Here is a 25,459-nt window from a genome sequence, read left to right as displayed (position 1 = left end):
GAGTTTTCGGTTAAACATCGTATGGAAGCGGACATTATTTACATTACTTATAAAAAAATATTAAATATTAAACTAAAAAAAATGTTAGAGGAAAATCATGATTTTGTATAAACTGGATGCGTTTAAGTTGACATCAAACATATCTTTCCATTTGAATGGATTCAATAGTAAAAATAGTTACAGAAAGTACAAATGAAAATTGAAATCGACTTCAAAAAGCTCGTGGATCATATCTAGTTATATTACATCGAGGGTATATTATAACGATATTAAACTAAATCGAGGTTAAACTGAATATATATTTAACATATCGCTGTCTGTCAATTTTAAAACATTGGCCGTGAGGTAGATGAAAAAAACGAATTTAGTACTATACCATTTAATTCAACTAGAGTTGGTATCCTTTGACAGATATGTTATTTTGACCTCAACTGTAAGGCCGTCTTCAGTGTCGTGTACTAGGCTCGACTTGTCAAGACAAAGTCGAGTCTAGTACACGACACTGAAGACGGCCTTACAGTTGAGGTCAAAATACGCGTATCTGTCAAAGGATACAAACTCTAGTGGAATTAAATGGTATAGTACTAAATTCGGGGTTTTTCATTTACCTATAGGTATTCTACTAAACAGCACGAAGATTTATTATCATTGGCCGTAAACCAGTTCTAACGTATTGAAGGGTCTCAGATGATTTGCAATATAATCGTACTTAATGAAAAACTAACCATATGAGGTCTCCAAACTGTCTGGTAGTAAAATGATAGGGCTGAAAAAGTGTTTTTTTTTTGTGTTTGCTGGCAAAATGTTTTTATTTTCTTGTAAAGACCCCTACTGTTCCTAGACATTTTTTTTTGGCTACGCCACCGCATCATATAAATAAAATAACAAAAAAAGATAATATTTAAGTTCTTTTTTTTTTTTTTTGTAAAATATGCTTTATTGATTATGAAAGTGTAAAAGTAATTATTTTACATAATTAGATAACTTCACAATTCATCAAGAATTCTAATACTGCTACATCTATTCTACCGTTGGTTTCATTAACGTGAGAGATGTACAATGCAAAAAGTTTGAGTATAATAATTCGCTTTGAAAGTTCAATGTTTGGTAGAACTGGGATGGTGAAGTCTTCGAAGCTAAGATGACCCCAACCGCCAATAACTGAAGAAATTTTACGTTGAGTGGCTGCCCACGCAGGAGCAACCCGTGTACACTCGCTGAACTTGTGATGAATATTCTCTGTTGCTGCCCCGCAATGGAGACAATTTTCACCATCCGCACGGCCAATATGGTTGAAGAATTTCCTGTGTTCCGTTTTTTCGTTAACGAACATGTAGAGTACACCTCGTATCGAACTGCCCAAACGTTTGGACGAAATTATTTGCCAGGCACGTTTCCAATCGTTGTTCGGGTGATTGCGCACCACCCTAGGTGGCTCTGTTTGGCTTACGTAGAAGGACATAATTTCAAGCGAAGAAGGGTTCTGCAAAATCCGCTCTGGGAGAATTCTACACTGCTGTCGAATTAGCTTCAAATCAGTAAGATCTGCCGGGATGATTTGATTGGGGTTGTCCGACATTAGGATTGATTTGTAGAAAGGAATGATATCAATTTCTTGGAGATGTCTATTCACAATCAAAGATTTGCACTTGATCATCGGTAGCTGTAGTTTCAATCCTCCTTGTGAAACATCTCGTGCTAACTGATGCATTGGTATCCGAGCGGGGACCCTACTCCACAAGAAGGTTCCCATGGTTGCCGTCAGCTTGGCCGTATGCACACTGGATGGCGCCAAGTTGGAGGATAGATACCATATTCGCGACGTAATAAAGGTGTTCAGTAAGACCACCTTTTGGTGGAGGTCGAGTGCGCGAAGAGAGTGTAGCCAAACATGTTGTGAAAACTTTCTGACCATTTCGTTCCAATTTAGTGACGTCATCAATCGAATAGAGTTGGCAAATATTATTCCGAGAATCTTGATGGTGTTGGTTGTCTGTAACCATGGTGTATGTAAGGGATTTCCTTCTATGTGTCCAATATCGATGGACTGCGTTTTTCGCCAATTGAGTTTGGCCCCAGATACGAGCTCAAAGCGAGCAAAAGTGTTTCTCATGGCTTCGAGTACCAGTAAAGATGTGCAGACCACAGAGATGTCATCCGCATATGCAATAACCAGGTCGTTCCCACACAGCTGTTCAAGTCTACTCAGCAGAGGATGCAAATACAGCACGAAGAGAAGCATACTCAGTGGACAGCCTTGCCGAACGGAACGCTGGATAGGGAAAGCTGTTGATAGGTGCCCATTTACTAGTAGTCGAGACGTTGACTGGTTTGCGATGCGAGAGAGAAGTTCAACTAGCTGCCGATTTATGCCGAGTGAGCACATGGTTCCGTACAAAAAAGGCAGACGAACGCGATCGAACGCGTGGTCCAAGTCAAATGAGACGAGTTTACCTCTCATTTTTCGGTGAACAAGTTGAGCTATTCGATCCTTTAAAGAGAGCGTAGCTTGAAAAATATTTCGATTTGAATTCGCACATTTCTGTCCATCACTCAGAATGCGATGGACTCTCACCACGACTTCCAGGCGAGCCTTCAAGATACGGGAGAGAATTTTATAGTCAAAATTTAAGAGTGAGATTGGTCGATACGATTTGACCGTCTCGTCGGTTCCCTTTTTTTTGACTAAAACGATTATGCCGTCTACAAACTCTGCTGGGAACTCTCCAGTGAGTGCTTCGTTGAGAGTAAGATTTAATTCTCGATGGATGACATCGAAACATCGGAGATAAAACTCTTTGGGGATCCCGTCTGCTCCCGGAGATTTCCTAGAGGCGCTCTGCTTGATTGCCAAGAGAATTTCTTCGGTTGTGATGGCTCGCATGCAGTTTTCGTTGTCTGGATCGTTTTCTGGAACTACAGTCGGGCATTCGAAGTGATCGATGATTTCTCCATGTGTTTGTTCTGCAGTGTACAGATTTTGAAAATACTGCAGCATGTGTTGTTGGATGTCTTCGGATCTGTTTAACATTACATCATCATCAGTACGTAGCTGTGTGATCGTTGTTCGTTTCCGTCGTCTTTCTCCGAGTTGGAAGGTTGAGAGAGCTTCGCCTGATACATACGTTTCATTGATTCGCATGAAAATTTTAGTGAAGTTCCGTTGGTGTGCGAGCATGCGACCTTTGATCATGTTGATGGTGGTTATCATTGTGGGATCCCCATAGTAATTATCGTGAGCCTGACGAAGTTGTGAGTAGAGACGCTGATGCTCACGATTGTATTCATCGAATACTATTTTGGATTTCCACTTGAAGAACGATTTGATTTTTGGTTTACCAACACTGGTCCACCAAGCCATCCATGACGCGTATAGTCTACGCTGTCGTGTTATATATTGCCAACGATAACGGAATTCCTCTATGTTTTCCTCTGTTAAGAGGTGGGGTCGGAGGCACCAGAATCCCCGCCCGGGTTCCCTTCCCAGATGAGGTAGGCATATTCTGATCGTCACAGCTTTGTGATCTGTAAAAGAGCACACATGGATGTCTGCGGAACGTAGATGTTCACGTAGATTGTTGCTGACGTAAACACGGTCCAGTCTTGATGAGGAATTTGCTGTTATGAATGTGTGACCAGCACACTGAGGTTTCAACTGCTCCCATACATCTTTAAGTTGAAGTTGGCGAACTGTCGCCTGCAAAGCAGGACTGAAATTCGAACCAGTAGCATCACATTGGCGAAGAACACAGTTGAAGTCTCCGGCTAGTATCAGGTTTGGTGTGTTGTGGCGGAGATAATAAGCGACTGTATTATTGAGAAAGCGTTCCCTCTCTAGACGAAACTGAGTTCCGCTTGGAGCGTAAACATTTGCGAGAGTTGTGGCGTTTATTCGGAGGGCTAAACGACCATCCAAGCTCTTCTCTACGTGTGAAAAGCTTATGTACTCCTTCAAGGCGATCGCTGTTCCTCGTCTTGAGTGATCTACGTTGCAAATGACGTTGTATCCCGGGAGAGTAAGCTGCTCGTTTTCGACCTCTTGTAAAAAGATAATATCAAGATCTAGTGTACGAATGAAAGAACGCAGACTATTTAATTTGGTTTCGTTTGTGATTGTGTTGATGTTTATGGTTGCTATATTGTAACTTGTGTGATCCATTTTTATTGCTTTAGGTTTCCAGTGCTTTCAATCGTGTCCATCGTTTCGTGCCTCATCTTCTTAAAGAGTGGCCTTCCTTTGGAGCGTTTGCTGCTGTTGGAGCTCGTAGACTCATCAGTTTCATGGCCGTCGGTTTGTTGGAGAGTGGATGTTGGTTTTGTTTGCTGGGATGATTCCGGTGCTGGAGAATCCGTTCGGCGAGGTTGGTGAGGCAGTTTGAAGCTGTTGGAGCGTGTTATGATCGAAGAGTTTGGTGTTTGTTGATTTGTGACCGGTTTCGTTTGTGTGTTGGTGACATTTTCTGGAGCTGCGGACTGCTTCGTGTTGGCGGCGAGTGCTGTCGACCCTCCAGATTTAGACGGCAGGGGGATGCTTACCCTGGATCGAGATCTTTGTTTCGTGACGTTGGCGTAGGACTGCTTTGTCTGATCCGCTCCGAGCTTTTGCAGAAGGAGCTTCCTATTCTGGATGCACGTGATACCATTGTGAATGAGTTCGTTGCAATGCCGACATGATTGGCATTGTCCGGAATAAGCCACACATGTGGTTTCAGTGTCGATGATGACCGTAGAAGGAATATTTTTCTTCACGATCATGCGCACGGTACGTATGCCGCTCGGTACACTTCCGAGGTACTTCGAATCGAACATTAGCTCCCGCACTGGTCCTAAGACTTCCCCGAAATCGGAGAGGAACTTGATGATTTCTTCATCCCGGACATCTTCGGATAGGTCAAAGAGCTTTACGTCTACACCACCGTCTTCCATCGAGAGACGCAACGTGTAGTTTTTACCATCGACACTTATGACATGTTTACCATCGTGTTCAGTAACCACTCTTTGTGCGACACTGAGATCACTTGCTTTAATGAACACACAGCCCAAATGTCTGCTGCACTGGATTCGTTTGACTTCTTCTTTTGTCATGCCAAGAGCCTCGCAGACGAAGCGATGTAGCTCTTCGTACGTTGGTTTTTTGGGTACCTTCGCATAATCTATGCGGAAGGTATTTTCGCGCCGATTCATCACGGTATCGAATTTACGGCTACGATACCCGCGACTCGGTAGGCCCGACGGTGCCTGTTGGTAATGCGATCAATAAAGCTCACTGATAATAATGTTAGTTCGACTTCCATAAGCGTAAAGCGAGAAACGACTGCTCAGCTCGGAAGTTGAGCGTAAACTGAGTTCTTTTATCAAAGATATCAATTTTTTTCTTAGTGATTCAATTATACAAAGGATTCGATTATCCGGAGTGAAAAAAATCGATACTCTGGATAATGGAGCCCCTCCTTCCCCTACCACTGGTCCATCACACGAAAGGCTTTGGATCCATTTCCATATTTTCCATATTTTGACATATAGAATCCAACAAAAATAGTTCGGTTAAAATCTCCGGGGGCGCTATCGTGACCCTCCTTTGTTAGCTTTTTTATCAGTGACAATAAATCAAAAAAGGGCTAAAAATTTATTTCGCCAAATTGACAGGAAATTACAAGCCATTGTTTTAGAGAGATAAAATAGAAAACATTAAGAATATTGTTGTATTTTTTTTAGCAGTGCTTTGTGAAGCCCAAGCAGGACGGTTCATTTTTGCGTCGGCCGAGAAGCTTTCGTTTTCGCATGTTTTTGCGTCCGCCGTTCTTTAAGACAGTAGCTTTTTTCGGTTTTCACGCATCTTGCTGGGCTGTGCTTTGTGAAGCAAGCTTACTTGTTACTCGTTTGGCTCGTATGCCTTAGGCGTATTGGTGACCAAATTTAACTACTTTGAAGCTCCTATGTCTACGATAAATCATCAATTGGTGAGCTCATTTCATGATTCTATTTAACATCTTTATCGTAAAAACGGCATGAATATTGCATTAGTTTTTTTTTGTTCATTAAATTAAGTATTAGTTAGACACATAAAGTGGTACTATGATTATATAGTGAACACACAAAAGGTAGGGTTAATCTCTGAATTCATTACTTCCTTCCAAGAAAGAGGGTTCTAAAACTATCGCTAAACGTGGCATGAATGAAAAGAAGGGATTGCTTCCGAATACATGCATGAGTAAAGCAAAGATTTGAAAATTGTATGGGATGTATGAATAAATAGGATCATTTTCGGAAGCCTGTGGCAGGGTTATATTTACAGGGATCCAAGGGAGGCAAGGCCTCACGGGCCCCTACAAAATATGACTAAACAAATCTCCATTGAACATTCAAGAATTATTAGAAACTTTCTGAATCACATGGAAAGATTTGAAAATGTGATGTTTCTTATTTTAAATTGGAATCAATCTAAACACTTTTAAGGCTTGTCTGTGTATGCAGTAAATTTGCTCTGTTTTTTGGATTTGAGAGTTTCAGCTTTTGTTTGTTTCTAAGAGTTTTGTTTAGTACTTTTTTACGCAAATCTAAATGACATTTTGGTCGATTTAGAGTAAGGTGTTCTGGAATATTGTACTGTTTTCAACCTTTCTGTTCTTATTCTAATCATTTCATGTAATTGATTTAAGTGCAGTACTGCAGTAAAACGAGAAATTGTCATGAAAATTACCTATATTTTGGACAAAAAGCCAGTTCAGAAAATTACGATTATATATATTTTCCTCTTAATGCATGATATAACAATTTTAACGGCAAGAGTTTACTTGACGAGTGATTTGGAAACATGAGGCAATATTAAGGAAAGAATGCAGCAAAGCCAAACCTCGAATTTTCAAGAGCAGAAATCTAGAGAACCAGAAAATCGTTTGCGTTGAAAATTAAACTCACTGGTCACCCCCAGCGAGTGACCTTATTAACAAGAATCATAACTTTGTCTCAAAACCAAATTTTTCATCTTAAAACCAAATTTTCAGTCCGGTCTGAAGAGTATTCTGAAGCTGCCTCACTTGTTTGGTTGTTTGGGTAAATAAGAAAATAGTGCTGTCTAGATATAAAAGATTATTTCTCTGTTATATCCGATAAGATGATCAAACCGAAGTTGAAATATTTCCTGTAAATAAAATAAAATTTCCGCTATTTTTTATGTGAAATATACAGATAAAGCATTTTGTACACTAGGGCGATTCAAATTTTAAAAATGTTTGAAAATCCTATCTCCTATATGTTCTTTACCATCCTTACCATAAAAATAGTGTTCTGTGAAATTTTCAGCTTTCAAGGTGGTGATTTAAAGATGACTCAAAGACAATGTAGGTGTATATGGAAATTACTTTGGAAAAATTTTAAGAAATGTTCCAAACACGCTAGTCCTGTACTGTAAGTAGAAACTTATCATCCGATGTTGTGAACTCATTCTTCAAACCTGATTGAAGGATGTTGCTGAAGAAATAAATCCATTCTGAGCTAATTTTGTTTGGGATTCGTAGGATTGAATTTCTCTCTTCAGCAAGTTTCTTTATTATGGTTTGAAAAATGAGTTTTTACTATGAGATAATAAGTTTGTACTTACATTTCAGTACTAGCGTGTTTGGAACATATCTCAAAATTTCTTCATATTCATTACCATATACACCTACAGTGTATTTGGACCAACTTTAAATCATCACCTAGAAAGCTGAAAATTTCACAGAACATTATTTTTATGGTAAGGATGGTAAGGAAGAAATAGGAGATAGGATTTTAAAACATTTATAAATTTTGAATTGCCTTAATATACACATTTCACAGATATTTTGTGTAGCGATATTGATCAGAGAACGATCCAATTTCAGGAATACTTGTATTGCAACAATATTCATCTTTGCCACCATGTGACCTGCCAAAACCTTTCTGATTATAGTTGTAACAAAAGTACAAGAAATCTGCAGTACTGCAGCTGTGAATCAACTTCTCTCCAAATGTACGCTTACGCTAACTTATTAGATCTTTTGCATGCATACATCAAAGTGTCACAAGTGTCGTACAAATTTGTCATTTATTGCTTCGCCAAACGAGGACTGGCGTCTCTGGCGATTGCATACCTACTTTTTGTACATCTGATAGTTCACAAGCCAAGCCCAACCAACTCTTTGCAGTTGCAGTACAGTGGGAACCCCATTCGGAAAAGAAGGAAACAAGTTTCCTGGCCCAGTCAAGTGGATGGATTTAATGATTTTTTATTTGGGTGCGCGCCGCTGATGTTCTCGCGCGTTTTTTGGTCACTTACATCTATCTTCTGGCAGAGGTCCGCTGCCATTGGGGTTTGTACCCGAGCAGTGGATTACAACCAAATTGTATAAAAATTATATGAATGTTTGAATAAAAAAATCTTCGATGAGAGCGTTGTGAGTGGAGGAAACAATAACAGAATTAAAAATAATCATTTGTTATAACATAAACATTTTCAAATTTGTTTATGTTAAAAACATTATTTTGACACTTGTTTATAACGAATCTGAGAGCAATTACTTATAGATGAGGAATTTTTACATATTGAGAAGATAGCAATTTGTGTTTTTACTAATTACTGATGGTCCTATCAGATATGCTTTTGAAAAACGTCATGAAACGTCCCGTATAAAATGACATTTCCTATCTCTCCCCATTTTACGAATTTCCCGTTCAATATTCTGTGTTTTTTTGTGTATAAATCCGCTGGAACACTTCAGGAATTTAGCTATGGAAGAATTTTCAAAATCTGATAGCCCGCTCTCAAGCCATTTTGTGACATACAAACACCATCATTTTGATGTATATAGGCAGAAGATGAAAAATAACGCAACGATGAAAGAATTCATATTTTTGTTCAAATTATGATAAGTTTTGTAAGAAAAAAACCTGCTATCTGAGTAACAAAATCTGTTCAAAATCTGTTGTAACCCACTGGTCGAGCAGGAAAGCACGTACCTTTACACATATCACGCGATGTACTTCCAAAAATAATCAGGTAGCAAAAGGAAAATAACCAAACAGCTATAATAAGACGGTTTGTGGAAGTCAGTCAAAGTACCGTTTGAGGTACGCGCAATGTTGGTAAGGTACCGACAGTACCTAGTGTGCATATTGCTTTGCGGAGGGATTGACGTAAAGCTCGCGGTTTTTTTTTTCGGGGGAAAATGGCAAAAGTCAGTGGGATAAACGGTTCTGGAGTGTTTCCAGTGGCATTTGGGAGCGACAGCACCTGCACTCGGTGCACATGAGGTTTCCATCGTTTCGAATAAAGGGGTGATGGGAATTAGCACACAGCTCCACGGAATGGAACCTAATTGTTGATGAGGTACGACATGTAATGGATACTGCTGTCAGATATTTCAATTAACTTAAAGGGTACTCGAAAGCAGTCAATCTTTAAATTTACGCGTGGCTATAAATTGTGTGTGTGCGATCGTTTGCGTGAACATGATGGGAGACACTCCTCAGATTCAGAAGATTGCATTCCAAGACGAAAGAAAAAATGTTTTTTTTTTTTGTGAATATAAGTGATAGTTCTGCCCTCTCTGAGAAACACTTGACTCATAGTAAAAGTGCTAACAAAAATGCTGGCCTCAGATGTATCCTGATGATTTCATTAATTTATTTGGAGATCCTGTCATGTAATTTTCATAGAAGGATAGCGAGTGCTTTGATATTACCTACTCATCACGTTTTCACCACGGATGTAGAGTTTAAGACCATCGTCTATAATCACGAATTCAAATTTTCATATTTTGGTATTACAATGCCCTTGCTTCAGCAATGGAATTTGATTTATTTTTGTTTGCAAAGAAATGTTAACATCAGGATTACTATAGATGTATGTTTCTCGTGTATTCCAGTCAGTTCGTAAAAAATTGAGAGTGGAGCTGATAAGATTGAGAATCGCTTCATGGGATATTTGAAATGTAACAGGGACATGATCAGAATCAAAATCAGCAGGAGTAATCAGTTGGCTACAAAGATGACCAGAGTCGGTTAAGACCAAATCAATCGTATATGGATTTCTAGAAGAGGAAAAACATGTAGGGTTATCAGGGTGTTGAATTATGAAATATCCTGAAGAGTACTCATCAAATAAAATTCTGCCGTTGGAATTACTTTGCGAATTATTCCATGGCCGATGTTTGGCATTAAAGTCACCAATGACAAAAAAGTTTGACTCATTGGGAGTCAATTTTCGCAAGTCAGTTTGGAACAAATTAACTAGCTGCCCAGAGCATTGAAACAGCAAATAGGCAGCTATGAAAGTATATTTTCCAAGCTGTGTTTCAACAGAAACACCTAAAGTTTTAAAAAAATTTAGTATCAAATGACGAAATTTGACGACGTTTTATATTTCTATGAATGATGATTGCAACTTCCCCACAGGCGCCAGTTTGGATCCAGATTTTAGGTTTCAGTAATAACTGCTTGACAGTTCTCAAAACTGGAAGCTGCTTAAAGCAGGTATGCCATGCTGTCAGTCTCACTGCAGCAGCCTGAAATATTTAAATTTATGGTAGTTTTTTTATGGTATATTCAAAATGGAATTATTTCACACAACGTAGGGTTAAAAGTAGATGTAAGACAATAAATTTTAGTCAGTTGAAATCGAACATTCGAGAAATAAACTTATCCTTTCTAAACGCAAATAAAGTGAGTTGAAGTGCCAGAAAAGTTAAAAGTTGTTTGAGTGGTGATTCTTTTGGTGCCCAGTTCCGTCGATAGTGACCACCCCCGGTAGTGTCCAACCCTGTCCGTGCGTGAGCCCAATCCCAGCCGGAAACCACGATCCTGCCCCAACACTGCTATATCTACGTTATTAGCTGTAAGCATTCCGATTTAAAATATTTGAATCATTATTTGGATCCATTAGAAAAAGATAGTCCAATAACAATTTGATTAGTATATTTTACACCAACTTGGACTGCTTCAGTCATAATGGCCAACGCCATTTGGCCAAATGCCGTTTGGCCGAACGCCATTTGGCCGAATGCCGTTCGGCCGAAATTGAAAATAATAGATGATAGATGATAGTTAGCATGAATTTTTAATGAATTTCAAAGCTCAATTTCAAAGAACAATTTATTCTTAAAGAAGGATAAATCATCATGTATGTACAGCTCTTCAGTATTATAGTTCAAAAATAGTCAATGCTGAAGGAAGAACATCCTAAATGAAAGCAATTATCAACTTCTCTGCTAGCGGTAATAGTAGCCAGCAGAGGTTTTCGCAATGCGTTTGTAGTCAGCTTTTGACAGTAACTAAAAGACAGTTTAAGATTTATTCGTCCTTCTGTAGCATCGGTTCGCTTCAATGCTTCCAATCGTATTAAGCGATTTTATTCATAGTTCTAGCAAACACGAGTTTTGGCTTCTTCTTTTCTCGACGGAGAAACAGTGAGCCTATTTGATTTTAACTGAATCGTTCGATTTATTGATATACGAAAACAACGGTACAGAGTTAATCCTGGAGGAGAATGAAATCTTACCTAAGTTAACCCTTATGCTAAATAATATGTTTTTAATTAGATTCTTTATGAGCGTATTATAAGCCATAATTCCAATAAACTATGAAAATTATTAAAATATGAAAGAACAGTCTATGATCAAAAGAAGGAAAAATCTCTTATAAAAATTAAAGCAAGTGTAATGCAAAAAAATATTAAATCAGTATAACTACAAAGATCTGCCGATAATTTAAAGAAGGTAAAATATCCAAAAAAATATAAGATTTATTATTGCCAATAGTTATGGAACCAGTACAAATCGAAAGAATAGCCTATGTTTAAAAGAAGAAAAAAATTCTGAAGAAAATCAATCAGGAGTAAACCTAGCACACCGTTGGTAATCCAGGAACGACTTAGAGTGTTGATGCGAGTTCTAAACTTCGTCCTGAATTAACGGATCGTTTTAATTATTCTCTTGGATCACTAATATAGCGACAAATATGACGTTCGGCTACATTATCAAAAACAACAAATGAATTACCTGATTAGTTATTGGGCCAAACTTATGACTCCTACTTATCAGCGTTGAAGCAAACGGCGTTCGGCTAAATGGCCGGGCAGCGATTCAATTGTTCAGTTAGAAACATGAAATCAGAGAGAGACATATCACTTGAAGTGGGTACATATCTGACGATTTTCCGTTTAAATTTCCGGTAGGCGAAGAGGCGGAGTAGAAGTTTCCTGTGGCGGCAGGGTTTTTTTTTCCATTTGATTCGAAACAATTAGAACGGGTATTCGTAGTATGAATAGGGGAAGGGGTTTAAGTTACCTGCTACGGTATCGGCAAAGGATGTAATATTAAAAGATTGGAACGACGGATTTACTCCTCTACCTTCAGCTTCATTTTTTAACGCAAGAAAAAAAAAATTTAATCGCGATAACTTTTTTGTTTCTCAGTATTTTTGCACCATTTTTTCGCAAAAAACTCTTCTTGTTTTAGAATCTGTGTCAACATCGATCATTGGTCATCCGGATCCAGAGATATTCCGAAATTCCTTGGGGGACCGACGCGTACTAATAACCCACGTATATATCTCAGGCTATAGAATTTTTATCGTATTCAGATTTTCATTCTTCTAAAGATTACATTATTGAGAGTATGTTGTGAAAAAAATGAAGCAATTTGGTGCAGCCGTTTTTGAGTGATGAACATATATGTGGCTGGAACCACGCTGGCCAAACAGAGATCTTGAAAACTTCAAAAAACCTCATATCGTAATTTTCAGATATCTCTAAGAATACTTAACCAATTTGTATGACTTTTTTCAGAGGAGCTCCCTATTACATGGCATTGTGAAGCCCACATATTATTTTTTCGATTAGCTGACGTTGAACAAAATGGCCGCCTAAGACATTTTATATGGAAAATGTCGGTTCCCCAAGGAACATTGGAATATCTTTGAAACCAGATTACTAATCATCAATATTTACACGGATTCTCAAACTAGAAGAGATTTTTTTAGAAATTGTGGAAAAATGGTGCAAAAATACCAAGAACAAAAAAATTATCGCGATTTGAATTTTTTTTCTTGCGATAAAAAATGAAGCTGCCGGTAGAGGAATTAATGTAAGCTTGTGAATGAGCATGATTATAATCTTCCTGATGGGAATGATTTTTAATCAAGCGATCGTTAACTGAAAAATGAGCATTGTTCGATACTCCACCAGGCAAATTCCGGAAACGACCGTTATCGTAACGGACATTATCGTTCATCTGCCTGGCACGAGCCTTGACGACTCGTCTAAGGGTAGGGCAAGCCCAAAAATTTGACTCATGATTGCCCCCGCAATTCGCGCATATAAACTTATCGGTATCTTCCTTCACTGGGCAGACGTCCTTAGCGTGAGAATAACCTCCGCAAATCATGCATTTAGCATCCATGCGACAATTTTTTGTACCATGACCCCACTTTTGGCACCGACGCCACTGAGTGGGGTTCTGGTAATTTCCCCCAGGTTTCTGGAAATGTTCCCATGTCACACGGATATCGAACATAAGTCTAGCTTTTTCTAAAGCTTTAATATCACTTAGATCGTTTTTGTTAAAGCGAACTAACTTATATTCTTGAGAAAGCCCTTTCCGAAGAATGCCAGATTGGGTTATCTTTTTCATAATGATTACTTGCACTGGGGAAAATCCAAGTAAATCATTTATTCCATTTTTGATCGCTTCAGGTGACTTATAGTCACTTGAGAGACCTTCCAAGACAACTTTGAACAAACGTTCAGTTTTGTCGTCATAAGTAAAAAAATTTGTGCTTCTTCTCTTCAAGTATTTTGAGAAGAAGTACGCGATTTTTAAGAGTTTCCGGCAAAACGAGACAGTCTCCTTTCTTTGCGATTTGGAAGGAAACCTTGATTCCCCTAATGGAGTTCAAGATCTCTTGCCTAAATCCCCAAAATTCGGAATAACTGACCACGATAGGCGGTACTTTTGGCTTCCTCACTTGAATCAAACAGCCTGAGCTAGAGACTGCTTCGATTTGGTGTTCGGAAACTTTGTCTATAGCATCGAAATGATTGTTCCTTTCGATGCAATTAACAACATTAACCATTTAGCCCTTGGAAGAAAGCGTGCTTTCTGGAGAAACGTCCTTTCTTCCATTTTTGCCACGTTTAGTGAATGTTTTAAAATCCACCTATTTGCTAGGAAGTTGTGAATTCAGAGAATCAGAGATACATTTTTTCTTATGTCCTTGTTTTTTAATAGTTCTCAGTGTCTTACAACATATGTATCAATGCATCATACCTAAGTTTATGATTTTTTATCCTATTGCGCGACACCTGGGGCAATCAAGATCATCGCTTAACGATTTGCGCTGTTAATAACTGCATCCATCCATTCCCCCCATCGAGAAAAGCAAATGAAGCAACGGTATTCCCTTCAAAACAAACCTGAAACGAGAAGAAACAGAAAGAAAATCATTGAAACACATATGACCTAAAACATTCGCCACTAAATGTGAGGTAATTAAAATGGTAAGACAGACACTTGAAAAACAATGAAACTGCACATAAACACGCAACGCAGCCGGTGGTTGGCCACACTAATCAACTGGTGCAAATCTTCCAACTTATGGTAGATGTCCCGGTATTCGCAATCCTAAGGAAAATTGATTCTCATGAATCAGTCAAAAGGTTTCTGAATCATAAGTTGAATAAATGCTTTCAATACATTCCATCCAGGAAAAATATAAGAAGTCACAGGTTTCGGCTAAGTATTTGAAATTGATGTGGGAAATACTAGTTCACTTGTACCAATATTCGTCATGTTCTTAATTTTGGTTCCTGAATTCGCCATCAACAGTGATTTCCTTAGCCGAGTCTATTGAGTGGTTGGAGTCCACGGGTACAAAGCAAAGCCATGCTGAAGGTGTCTGAATTCGATTCCCTGTCAGTCCAGAATCTTTTCATGATGGAAATATCCTTGACTTTCCTGGGCATAGAGTATAATCATACTTACCACAAGATATACGAATGCGAAAATGGCAACTTTGGCATAGAAAGCTCTCAGTTAATAACTGTGGAAGTGCTCATAAGAACACTAAGCTGAGTAGGGCCGGCTCTGTCCCAGTGAGAGCGTAATACCAATTAGAAAAAAAAATATTTCTTATGGGATACTGATACCATGGCGAATACCGGTTCATCAACCCTAGTAATATGTTTTCCTCACAGATAAGTTAAACGACTTGCCGATACTATCGTCGGCCGAACTAGATTCTGCCTAGACCTCCGGCCCCGAATAGATCAGAAACACGTCAATCTCTTTTTCGCAGTGCTCATAATAATGGTTTTATGGCTACTCAACATTTTTTATTTTTATTTTTCGCAAACATATTAAATAAACTACCGTGTGCGAAATGTGATGGCATCCGGCGATGCGTGACTTGGCGTGAGTTGAGTGATGGCCATAAATATTAATGTGCCGAGCGGCGTCATAAATTAGGGAATAATCCTGCTGAAACGATAGGTGAGTGATAACGATCGGTTTGTAGGTTTTGGAGAGGAAGTGAGTGTAACTGTATCACCTGGTACGAGGTTATACACAGTAGTAAACAGTGTTTCTGTAATTAACGATCTGAACTGAGGGTTTGTGAATTGGATTACGTGGTTAGATGTTAAGCGTAATCTTTGCATTCTAGAGCAAATAAGTATGTTAACGAAGCTTATCCAAATCAAACTTTTTTGACCACCTTCCCCCCTTTGTCACGTTTTCTGTATGAGTTCTCCGATATTTTTGTAAGGCTTGTCACGCTTGGCTTGACCCCCTCCCACCCTCGGAGCGTGACGTCCTTTGTGTATGACCCCTTGGTAGAATTTCCAAAGAAAAATTGGTTGAATTACCAAGAAAAATTCAGTTGAATTTTAAAGCGAAATACTGTCAAATTTCCTAGGAAAATTCGGTTGCATTTCCATGAAAAATTCTGTTGAGTTTCCATCAGAAATTCTATTGAATTTCCATGGGAAATTCTCTTGCATTTCCATGAGAAATTTTATTGGATTTTCATTAGTAAATCTCTTTTATTTATATGGGAAATTCTCTTGAATTTACATCAAAAATACTCATAAATTTCCATAAGAAAGTCTCTTGAATTTCCAAGGGAAATTCTTTTGAATGTATTTTGGAAATATTCTTGTATAATTTCAATGGAAAATTGTGTTGAATTTCCAAGGATATATCTCATGATATTCCATGGGAAATTATTTTGAATTTCCATGGGAAATTCGCTTGAATTTCCGTATGGAATTCACTTGAATTTCCGTGGAAATTCACTTGAATTTCCATGGGAAATTTGCTTGAATTTCCATGAGAAATTCGCTTGATTTTCCATGGTACATTCTCTTGATTTGCCATGGAAAATTCCTTTGAATTTTCATGGGACATTCCCTTCAATTTCCATGAGAAATTCGCTTGAATTTCCATGAAAAATTCCCATTATTTCCATGGGAAATTCCCTTGACTTTTCATGGAAAATTCTTTTAAATTTCCATGGAAAATTTCCTTGAATTTCCATGAGAAATTCGCTTGAATTTCCATGGGAAATTTATTTCCATTTGAAATTGCCTTGGATTTCCATGCAAAATTCCCTTCAATTTCCATGGGAAATTCCCTTGAATTTCCATGGGAAATTCCTTTGAATTTCCATGGGAAAATCCCTTGAACTCCATGAGAAATTCGTTTTCCTTTCCATGGGAAATTCGCTTGTATTTCCATGGGGAATTCGCTTGAAATTACATGAAAAATTCGCTTAAATTTCCATGAAAAATTTGCTTGAATTTCCATAAAAAATTCACTAATATTTCCATGGGAAATTCGCTTACATTTCCATGGGAAATTTGCTTGAATTTCCATGGGAAAATCGCTTGAATTTCCATGGGAAATTGGCTTGAATTTCCATGGGAAATTCGCTTGAATTTCCATGGTAAATTCGCTTGAAATTCCATGGGAAATTCGCTTGAGTCTCCATGGGAAATTCGCATGAATTTCCATGGATAATTCGCCTGAGCTTCAATGGGAAATTCGCTTGAATGGCCATGGGAAAATCGCTTGAATTTCTATGGGAAATTCGCTTGAATTTCCATAAGAAATTCGCTTGAATTTCCATAAGAAATTTTACTAATATTTCCATGGGAAATTCGCTTGAATTTTCATGGGAAATTCGCTTGAATTTCCATGGGAAATTCGCTTGAATTTTCATGGGAAATTCGCTTGAATTTCCATGGGAAATTCGCTTGAATTTCCATGGTAAATTCGCTTGAATTTCCGTGAGAAATTCACTTGTATTTCCGGGGGAAATTTGCTTGAATTTTCATGGGAAAATTGCTTGAATTTCCACGGGGAATTCGCTTGAATGACCATGGTAAATTCGCTTGAATTTCCATGGAAAATTTGCTTGAATTTCCATGGGAAATTCACTTGAATTTCCATGGGAAATTCACTTGAATTTCCATGGGAAACTCACTTGAATTTCCATGGGAAATTCGCTTGAATTTCCGTATGGAATTCACTTGAATTTACGTGGAAATTCACTTGAATTTCCATGGGAAATTTGCTTGAATTTCCATGAGAAATTCGCTTGATTTTCCATGGTACATTCTCTTGATTTGCCATGGAAAATTCCTTTGAATTTTCATGGGACATTCCCTTCAATTTCCATGAGAAATTCGCTTGAATTTCCATGAAAAATTCCCATTATTTCCATGGGAAATTCCCTTGACTTTTCATGGAAAATTCTTTTAAATTTCCATGGAAAATTTCCTTGAATTTCCATGAGAAATTCGCTTGAATTTCCATGGGAAATTTATTTCCATTTGAAATTGCCTTGGATTTCCATGCAAAATTCCCTTCAATTTCCATGGGAAATTCCCTTGAATTTCCATGGGAAATTCCTTTGAATTTCCATGGGAAAATCCCTTGAACTCCATGAGAAATTCGTTTTCCTTTCCATGGGAAATTCGCTTGTATTTCCATGGGGAATTCGCTTGAAATTACACGAAAAATTCGCTTAAATTTCCATGAAAAATTTGCTTGAATTTCCATAAAAAATTCACTAATATTTCCATGGGAAATTCGCTTACATTTCCATGGGAAATTTGCTTGAATTTCCATGGGAAAATCGCTTGAATTTCCATGGGAAATTGGCTTAAATTTCCATGGGAAATTCGCTTGAGTCTCCATGGGAAATTCGCATGAATTTCCATGGATAATTCGCCTGAGCTTCAATGGGAAATTCGCTTGAATGGCCATGGGAAAATCGCTTGAATTTCTATGGGAAATTCGCTTGAATTTCCATAAGAAATTCGCTTGAATTTTCATGGGAAATTCGCTTGAATTTCCATGGGAAATTCGCTTGAATTTTCATGGGAAATTCGCTTGAATTTCCATGGGAAATTCGCTTGAATTTCCATGGTAAATTCGCTTGAATTTCCGTGAGAAATTCACTTATATTTCCGGGGGAAATTTGCTTGAATTTTCATGGGAAAATTGCTTGAATTTCCACGGGGAATTCACTTGAATGACCATGGTAAATTCGCTTGAATTTCCATGGAAAATTTGCTTGAATTTCCATGGGAAATTCACTTGAATTTCCATGGGAAATTTGCTTGAATTTCCATGGGAAATTCGCTTGAATTTCCATGGGAAATTCGCTTGAATTTCCATGGGAAATTCGCTTGAATTTCCATGGGAAATACGCTTGAAATTCCATGGGAAATTTGCTTGAATTTCCATGGGAAATTCGCTTGAATTTCCATGGGAAATTGGCTTGAATTTCCATGGGAAATTGGCTTGAATTTTCGTTGGAAATTCGCTTGAATTTCCGTTTGAAATTCGCTTGAATTTCCATTGGAAATTCGCTTGAAAAATTTCCATGGAAAATTCGATTGAATTTCCATGGGAAATTCGATTTAATTTCCATGGGAAATTCGATTGAATTTCCATGGGAAATTCGATTGAATTTCCATGGAAAATTCACTTGAATTTCCTTGGGAAATTCGCTTGAATTTCCATGGGAAATTTGCTTGAATTTCCATGGGAAATTCGCTTGAATTTCAATGGGAAATTCGCTTGAATTTCCATGGGAAATACGCTTGAAATTCCATGGGAAATTTGCTTGAATTTCCATGGGAAATTCGCTTGAATTTCCATGGGAAATTCGCTTGAATGGCCATGGGAAAATCACTTGAATCCATGGGAAATTGGCTTGAATTTCCATGGGAAATTCGCTTGAATTTCCATGGGAAATTGGCTTGAATTTCCATGGGAAATTGGCTTGAATTTTCGTTGGAAATTCGCTTGAATTTCCGTTGGAAATTCGCTTGAATTTCCATTGGAAATTCGCTTGAAAAATTTCCATGGAAAATTCGATTGAATTTCCATGGGAAATTCGATTTAATTTCCATGGGAAATTCGATTGAATTTCCATGGGAAATTCGATTGAATTTCCATGGAAAATTCACTTGAATTTCCTTGGGAAATTCGCTTGAATTTCCATGGGAAATTTGCTTGAATTTCCATGGGAAATTCGCTTGAATTTCAATGGGAAATTCGCTTGAATTTCCATGGGAAATACGCTTGAAATTCCATGGGAAATTGACTTGAATTTTCATGGGAAATTCGCTTGAATGGCCATGGGAAAATCACTTGAATCCATGGGAAATTGGCTTGAATTTCCATGGGAAATTGGCTTGAATTTCCATGGGAAATTGGCTTGAATTTTCGTTGGAAATTCGCTTGAATTTCCGTTGGAAATTCGCTTGAATTTCCATTGGAAATTCGCTTGAAAAATTTCCATGGAAAATTCGATTGAATTTCCATGGGAAATTCGATTTAATTTCCATGGGAAATTCGATTGAATTTCCATGGGAAATTCGATTGAATTTCCATGGAAAATTCACTTGAATTTCCTTGGGAAATTCGCTTGAATTTCCATGGGAAATTTGCTTGAATTTCCATGGGAAATTCGCTTGAATTTCAATGGGAAATTCGCTTAAATTTCCATGAGACATTCGATTAAATTTCCATAGGAAATTCGCTCGAATTTCCATGGACAATTCGCTTGAATTTCCATGGGAAATTCGCCTAAATTTCCATGGGAAACTAGCTTGAATTTCCATAGGAAATTCGCTTGAATTTCCATGGGAAGTTCGCTTGAATTTCCATGGGAAATTCGCTTGAATTTCCATGGGAAGTTCGCTTGAATTTCCATGGAAAATACGCTTGAACTTCCATGGAAAATACGCTTGAAATTCCATGGGAAATTCGTTTCAGTTTCCATGGGAAACTCGCTTGAAATGTCATGGGAAATTCGCTTGAACTTCCATGGAAAATTCCTTTGAATTTTCATGGGAAATTCCCTTCAATTTCCATGAAAAATTCCCTTTGATTTCTCTGGGAAATTTCCTTTGATTTCCATGGGAAATTCTGTCGAATTTTCATGGGAAATTCTTTTAAATTTCCATGGAAACTTCCCTTGAGTTTCCATTGAAAATTCCTTTGAATTTCCATGAGAAATTCACTTGAATTTCCATGGGAAATCCACTTGAACTTCTATGGGAAATCCGCTTGAATTTCCATGCGAAATTCACTTGAATTTCCATGGAAAATGCGCCTGAATTTCCATGGGAAATAAGCTTGTGTTTCCATGAGAAATTCGCTTTAATTTCCATGGGAAATTCGCTTGATTTTCCATGGGAAATTCTCTTGATTTTCCATGGGAAATTCCCTTGAATTTTCATGTAAAATTACCTTCAATTTCCATGCGAAATTCCCTTTGATTTCCATGAGAAATTCGTTTTCCTTTCCATGGGAAATTCCCTTGAATTTCGAAGGGAATTCTGTTCAATTTTGAAGGGAAATACTGTAGAATTTCCAAGGAATATTTTCTAGAATTTCCAAGGGAAATTCTGTGGAATTTCAAAAAAGAAATTCTGTGGAATTTCCAAGGGAAATTCTGTGGAATTTCCAAGGGAAATTCTGTGGAATTTCCAAGGGAAATTCTTTGGAATTTCCAAAGGAAATTCTTTGGAATTTCCAAGGGAAATTCTTTGGAATTTCCAAGGGAAATTCTTTGGAATTTCCAAGGGAAATTCTGTGGAATTTCCAAGGGAATTTCTGTGGAATTTCCAAGGGAAATTCTGTGAAATTTCCAAGGAAAATTCTGTGAAATTTCCAAGGGAAATTCTCTGGAATTTTTATGGGAAATTCTGAGGAATTTTCAAGGGAAATTCTGTGGAATTTCCAAGGAATATTCTGTGGAATTTCCAAGGGGAATTTTGTGGAGTTTCCAAGGGAAGTTCTGTGGAATTTCCATGGGGAATTCTGTGAAATTTCCAAAGAAAATACAGTAGAATTTCCAAGGGAAATTCTGTGGAATTTCCAAGGGAAATGGTGTAGAATTTCCAAAAGAAATTGTTTAGAATAACCAAGGGAAATTATGTGGAATTTCGAAGAAAAATTTTGTGGAATTTACAAAGGGAAATTCTGTGGAAGTTCCAAGGCGAATTCTGTGAAATTATCAAGGGAGTTTCTGTGGAATTTCCAAAGGAAATTCTGTGGAATAACCAAGTGAATTTCTGTGGATTTTCCAAGGCAAATTCTGTGGTATTTTCAAGTGAAATTATGTGAAATTTCCAAGGGAAATTCTGTGAAATTTCTTAGAGAAATTTTTGTAGAATTTTCAAGAAAAATTTTGCGGAATTTTCAAGGGAAAAACTGTGAAATTTTCAAGGGAAATTCTGTGGAATTTCCAATGGAAAGTCTGTAGAATTTGCAAGAGAAATTCTGTGGAATTTTGAAGGGGAAATCTGTGGAATTTCCAAGCGAAATTCTATGGAATTTCTTTGAAATTTTCAAGGAAAATTCGGTTGAATTTCCAAGGAGAAATCTGTGAAATTTACATCAGAAATTCTGTGGAATTTCCAACGGAAATGATGTGAAATTTTCAACGGAAATTATATGAAATTTCCAAGGGAAATACTGTGAAATTTCAAGGGAAATACTGTGGCATTTCCAAGGAAATTTCTGTTAAATTTCCTAGGGAAATTCTGTGGAATTTCCAAGGGAAATTGTGTGGAATTTCCAAGAAAAATTCCTTGGAATTTCCAAGGGAAATTGTGTCGAATTTGCATGTGAAAATCCGTGGAATTTTCATGGAAATTTCTGTGGAATATCCAAGAGAAATACTGTGGAATTTCCAAGGGAAAATCTGTGAAATTTCCAAAGGAAATTCTGTGGAATTTCCAAGGGAAATTCTGCAAAATACCCAAGGGAAATTCTGTTGAATTTACAATGGAACTTCTGTGGAATTTTCAAGGGAAATTCTGTCGATTTTTCAAGAGAAATTCTGTCGAAATTCCAAGGGAAATTCTATCACATTTTCAAGGGAAATTGTTTCAAATTTCCAAGAGATATTCTGTCGAGAATTTTAAGGGAAGTCTGTTGATTTTTTTTTGAGGATTTCTCATTATTTCATTTTTAATTTTAAGGAGAATTCTGTCGAATCTGTCGATTTTCAAACGGTTTTTCTCTGGAATGTTCAATGGCAAATATTCTGATTTTTCAAATAATGTTCTTTTAAATTTCCGTTGTGAATACGAGCTTTGAAGCGCAATTATAAATTTCTTATGGATTCAAATAATAGAATAAAATTTGATTTAGATATTGATTTATACAACTAGACTAAAAGTTAGTTTCCATGACTACCACAATGATGCTATGAAACGCAGTTTACACTGATTTTGTGTTCTATAGCTCAATATCTCTATATCTCGATTGTTTCTTTTATATGGAATTACAGATAGTTGATTGAAGTTCAACATATTTTGAATACGCTGAGGCTGAGAAAATTGAATGATAACGATTTTTCAAAAAAATCCACTTAAATTTCTCTACAGGATGAACATTTTTTCTAGAACTGATATATTCATTGCATTAAAATAAAAAGCACTATTTTATTGCAATGAATATATCAGTTCTTACTTTCGACATCGCCTCTGTTCGGAATTTGAGAAAGACCGCTACTAAAATTTAGATTAATCATTTTTTTTCGACACATTTTCTTCCATCTGAATCGGAGCAAGAACTTATTTTCTATATTTTTGAAAATTATTTAGTTAATGAAAAATCATGATTAATGTATAGATATTGCGAATGTCAAAATCAATACCTATATTTTCCAAAATTGGAATAAAGTTATGAATTCAACTTGAAATAAATCGATAATGGCCACTTTTACGGATTCTTATCATGATCCAGATTAATTTCAAGATTTACATTGAATGCTTTTTTTTTAAACATCTCAAATTGTCAAATCTGAAAACCAAAAGAAAAACTCTGCTCTGAAAATTTGGTCGGCTAGTTAGCACCAGCGAAGGAATTGCTGATCACATTTTCAGTGTGAATGGTTCACCTTCTCTAGATTTGTGTCTGTGGAATTTCTAAGCACGGCTTTAGTGCATATTTATTTTAATTCATCCTAAGCTGATTCTATAAAAGAGGTTGAAAAAATGAATAAATATGAGGTTAGTTCCTCAGAAGATAATGTTTATTCGTGGTACAATTGTTTTCATATTTTATTGAAGATTTTTTTACAATCAATGTTTTTTTTTAAATAGCTCAAATGATTACTAACAACTCCTTCACATAACATTTTTATTTGATACAACAGTTTTGAAGCCATTTTTTTTTTTCAAACACAGCGCAACAAAATTGACATTTTTTCGTGTCTCAAGGGCTAAAATATGTGTCTCTAGTAGATTTGGGGTAATTGATTATGATGCCGTTTTCAGAAATGTCCCTGAACGTCACAATTTTTAGCAACAGGTCGCCAAAGCTGTGTAAAACACTGGTTCAATTGATGTTTACATGAAATTTAAAGTATGATTTACCAAACTTTTTTTTTGTGATTATTTCATTATTTTATTTCGGAAAAAAAAATTTGGTTGAAATTGCACGATAAAATTTAGATTAAATCAATTTTTTCATCATTCTTGCGGTATCCATACAAAACCATCCGTTTCTCTTATATGACAAAATACAATACTTTTCTAAAAAACCAAAAAATAACTTTTGAACATTGATAGTATTATGAACTTTGCTGATAAGTAGTGTTAAACACATAAAGTTTTAAATCTGTGGCAGATTTAGCGAACAAATTGCCTTAGAAGCTGGCAAACTTGCATACAAGTTGCTGAGATAGTCAAATTTAGCATTTTCAACAGCAAATATCTCAAAAACTATGCTATGATGTTTTTGAAAACGAAAATGGTTTCAGCAACCCTTAATTAAGGTGAAGATAAATCGAAGCCAAAACTTAAATTTTCAAGAGCACAAATCTGGAGAACCGAACAACCGTTTGAGATGAAAACTTAATCGATTGGTCACCACCAGCATATGACCAATCGATGAGGTTTTCAGCTTGAACCGATGTTCGGTTATCCAGATTTGTGCTCTTGAAAATTTAAGTTTTGGCTTCGATTCATCTTCACCTCAAATAAATAGCGGTATTTTGATGTTTGAGACAAAAACGTGTTCCGCAGTGTTATCTTCGAAAAATACTTTTCCTCCAGGAAAAAATAAAATAAAATTTAGTTCATGTCAATTATTTTGACTGACCGATTTGAGACAGTTGATACTCTTACAAGTTTTCCTATTCAGAAAGGTGTATCCTTGGTTATGAAAAAATGTAGAGTAATCTCTTACATGGTCTCTTTTTGGAGCGCAATGTTTGAGAATTACGTTATGACGTTAATGTGACTGCAATATTCGTTTCACAACCATTGAGTTACAACCAAACTGTATTACAATTAAAAAAATGTAAGAAATAATACTCAATAATAACACAATTGTTATGAAGAATCTTAAAGCAATTACTAATGTTTGGTCAGTTCTCTTAAAAGAAAAAAATAAAATAAATTTTTTACTCAGTTATTTTTGTTAAACTTTAAACGTTTTGAGTTATATATTTCTTTAAATTATATCATACTCTGCTTAAATTTATTAAACAAAATTTGAAAAAAAAAATGTAATTATTTTTGGTAATTTGTTAACTACTAATCAGCCAAAATCGTAACATATTTTGATGAAAAATAACCTGCTTTCTGAGTAACAAACTCTGTAATGCTGTTGCAATCCACTGGTTGGGAAGAGCGTATCAGTTATTGTTCCCACTTGCAGCACTTCCTATGTTTTTAAAACATCAAAACTTCCGAGAATGCGGGTTAAATAATAATTGTGAGATAGGCAAAAACATTCATAACGCATGCAAATTTCAATAAAGTACTATGCCGCATCAAAACCTCCATCAAGTCTCTAACAACTCTAAGAAGTTGAAGGGAAATTGCGCTGTCGAAACATTTGGCCTTGTAAATGAACGTCCAACGCTATGAGCAAATCATAACTGACAATTAATAGTGTCGCATGCGTAG

The 25,459-nt window shown here is 36.8% G+C and overlaps 1 protein-coding gene across 1 annotated transcript in view; it reads right to left on the bottom strand.

Moving 5' to 3' along the window:
- Positions 1-25,459, bottom strand: part of LOC5564573 (agrin) — a 339,321-nt gene that overhangs the window by 61,669 nt on the left and 252,193 nt on the right. The gene's annotated exons all lie outside the window — the stretch shown is intronic.

The sequence above is a fragment of the Aedes aegypti genome, chromosome 2 (genome assembly GCF_002204515.2).
Source record: "Aedes aegypti strain LVP_AGWG chromosome 2, AaegL5.0 Primary Assembly, whole genome shotgun sequence".
Taxonomy (NCBI): Eukaryota; Metazoa; Arthropoda; class Insecta; order Diptera; family Culicidae; genus Aedes; species Aedes aegypti.
The sequence above is the reverse complement of the archived record's forward strand: the minus strand, read 5'-3'. Positions and strand labels throughout refer to the sequence as shown.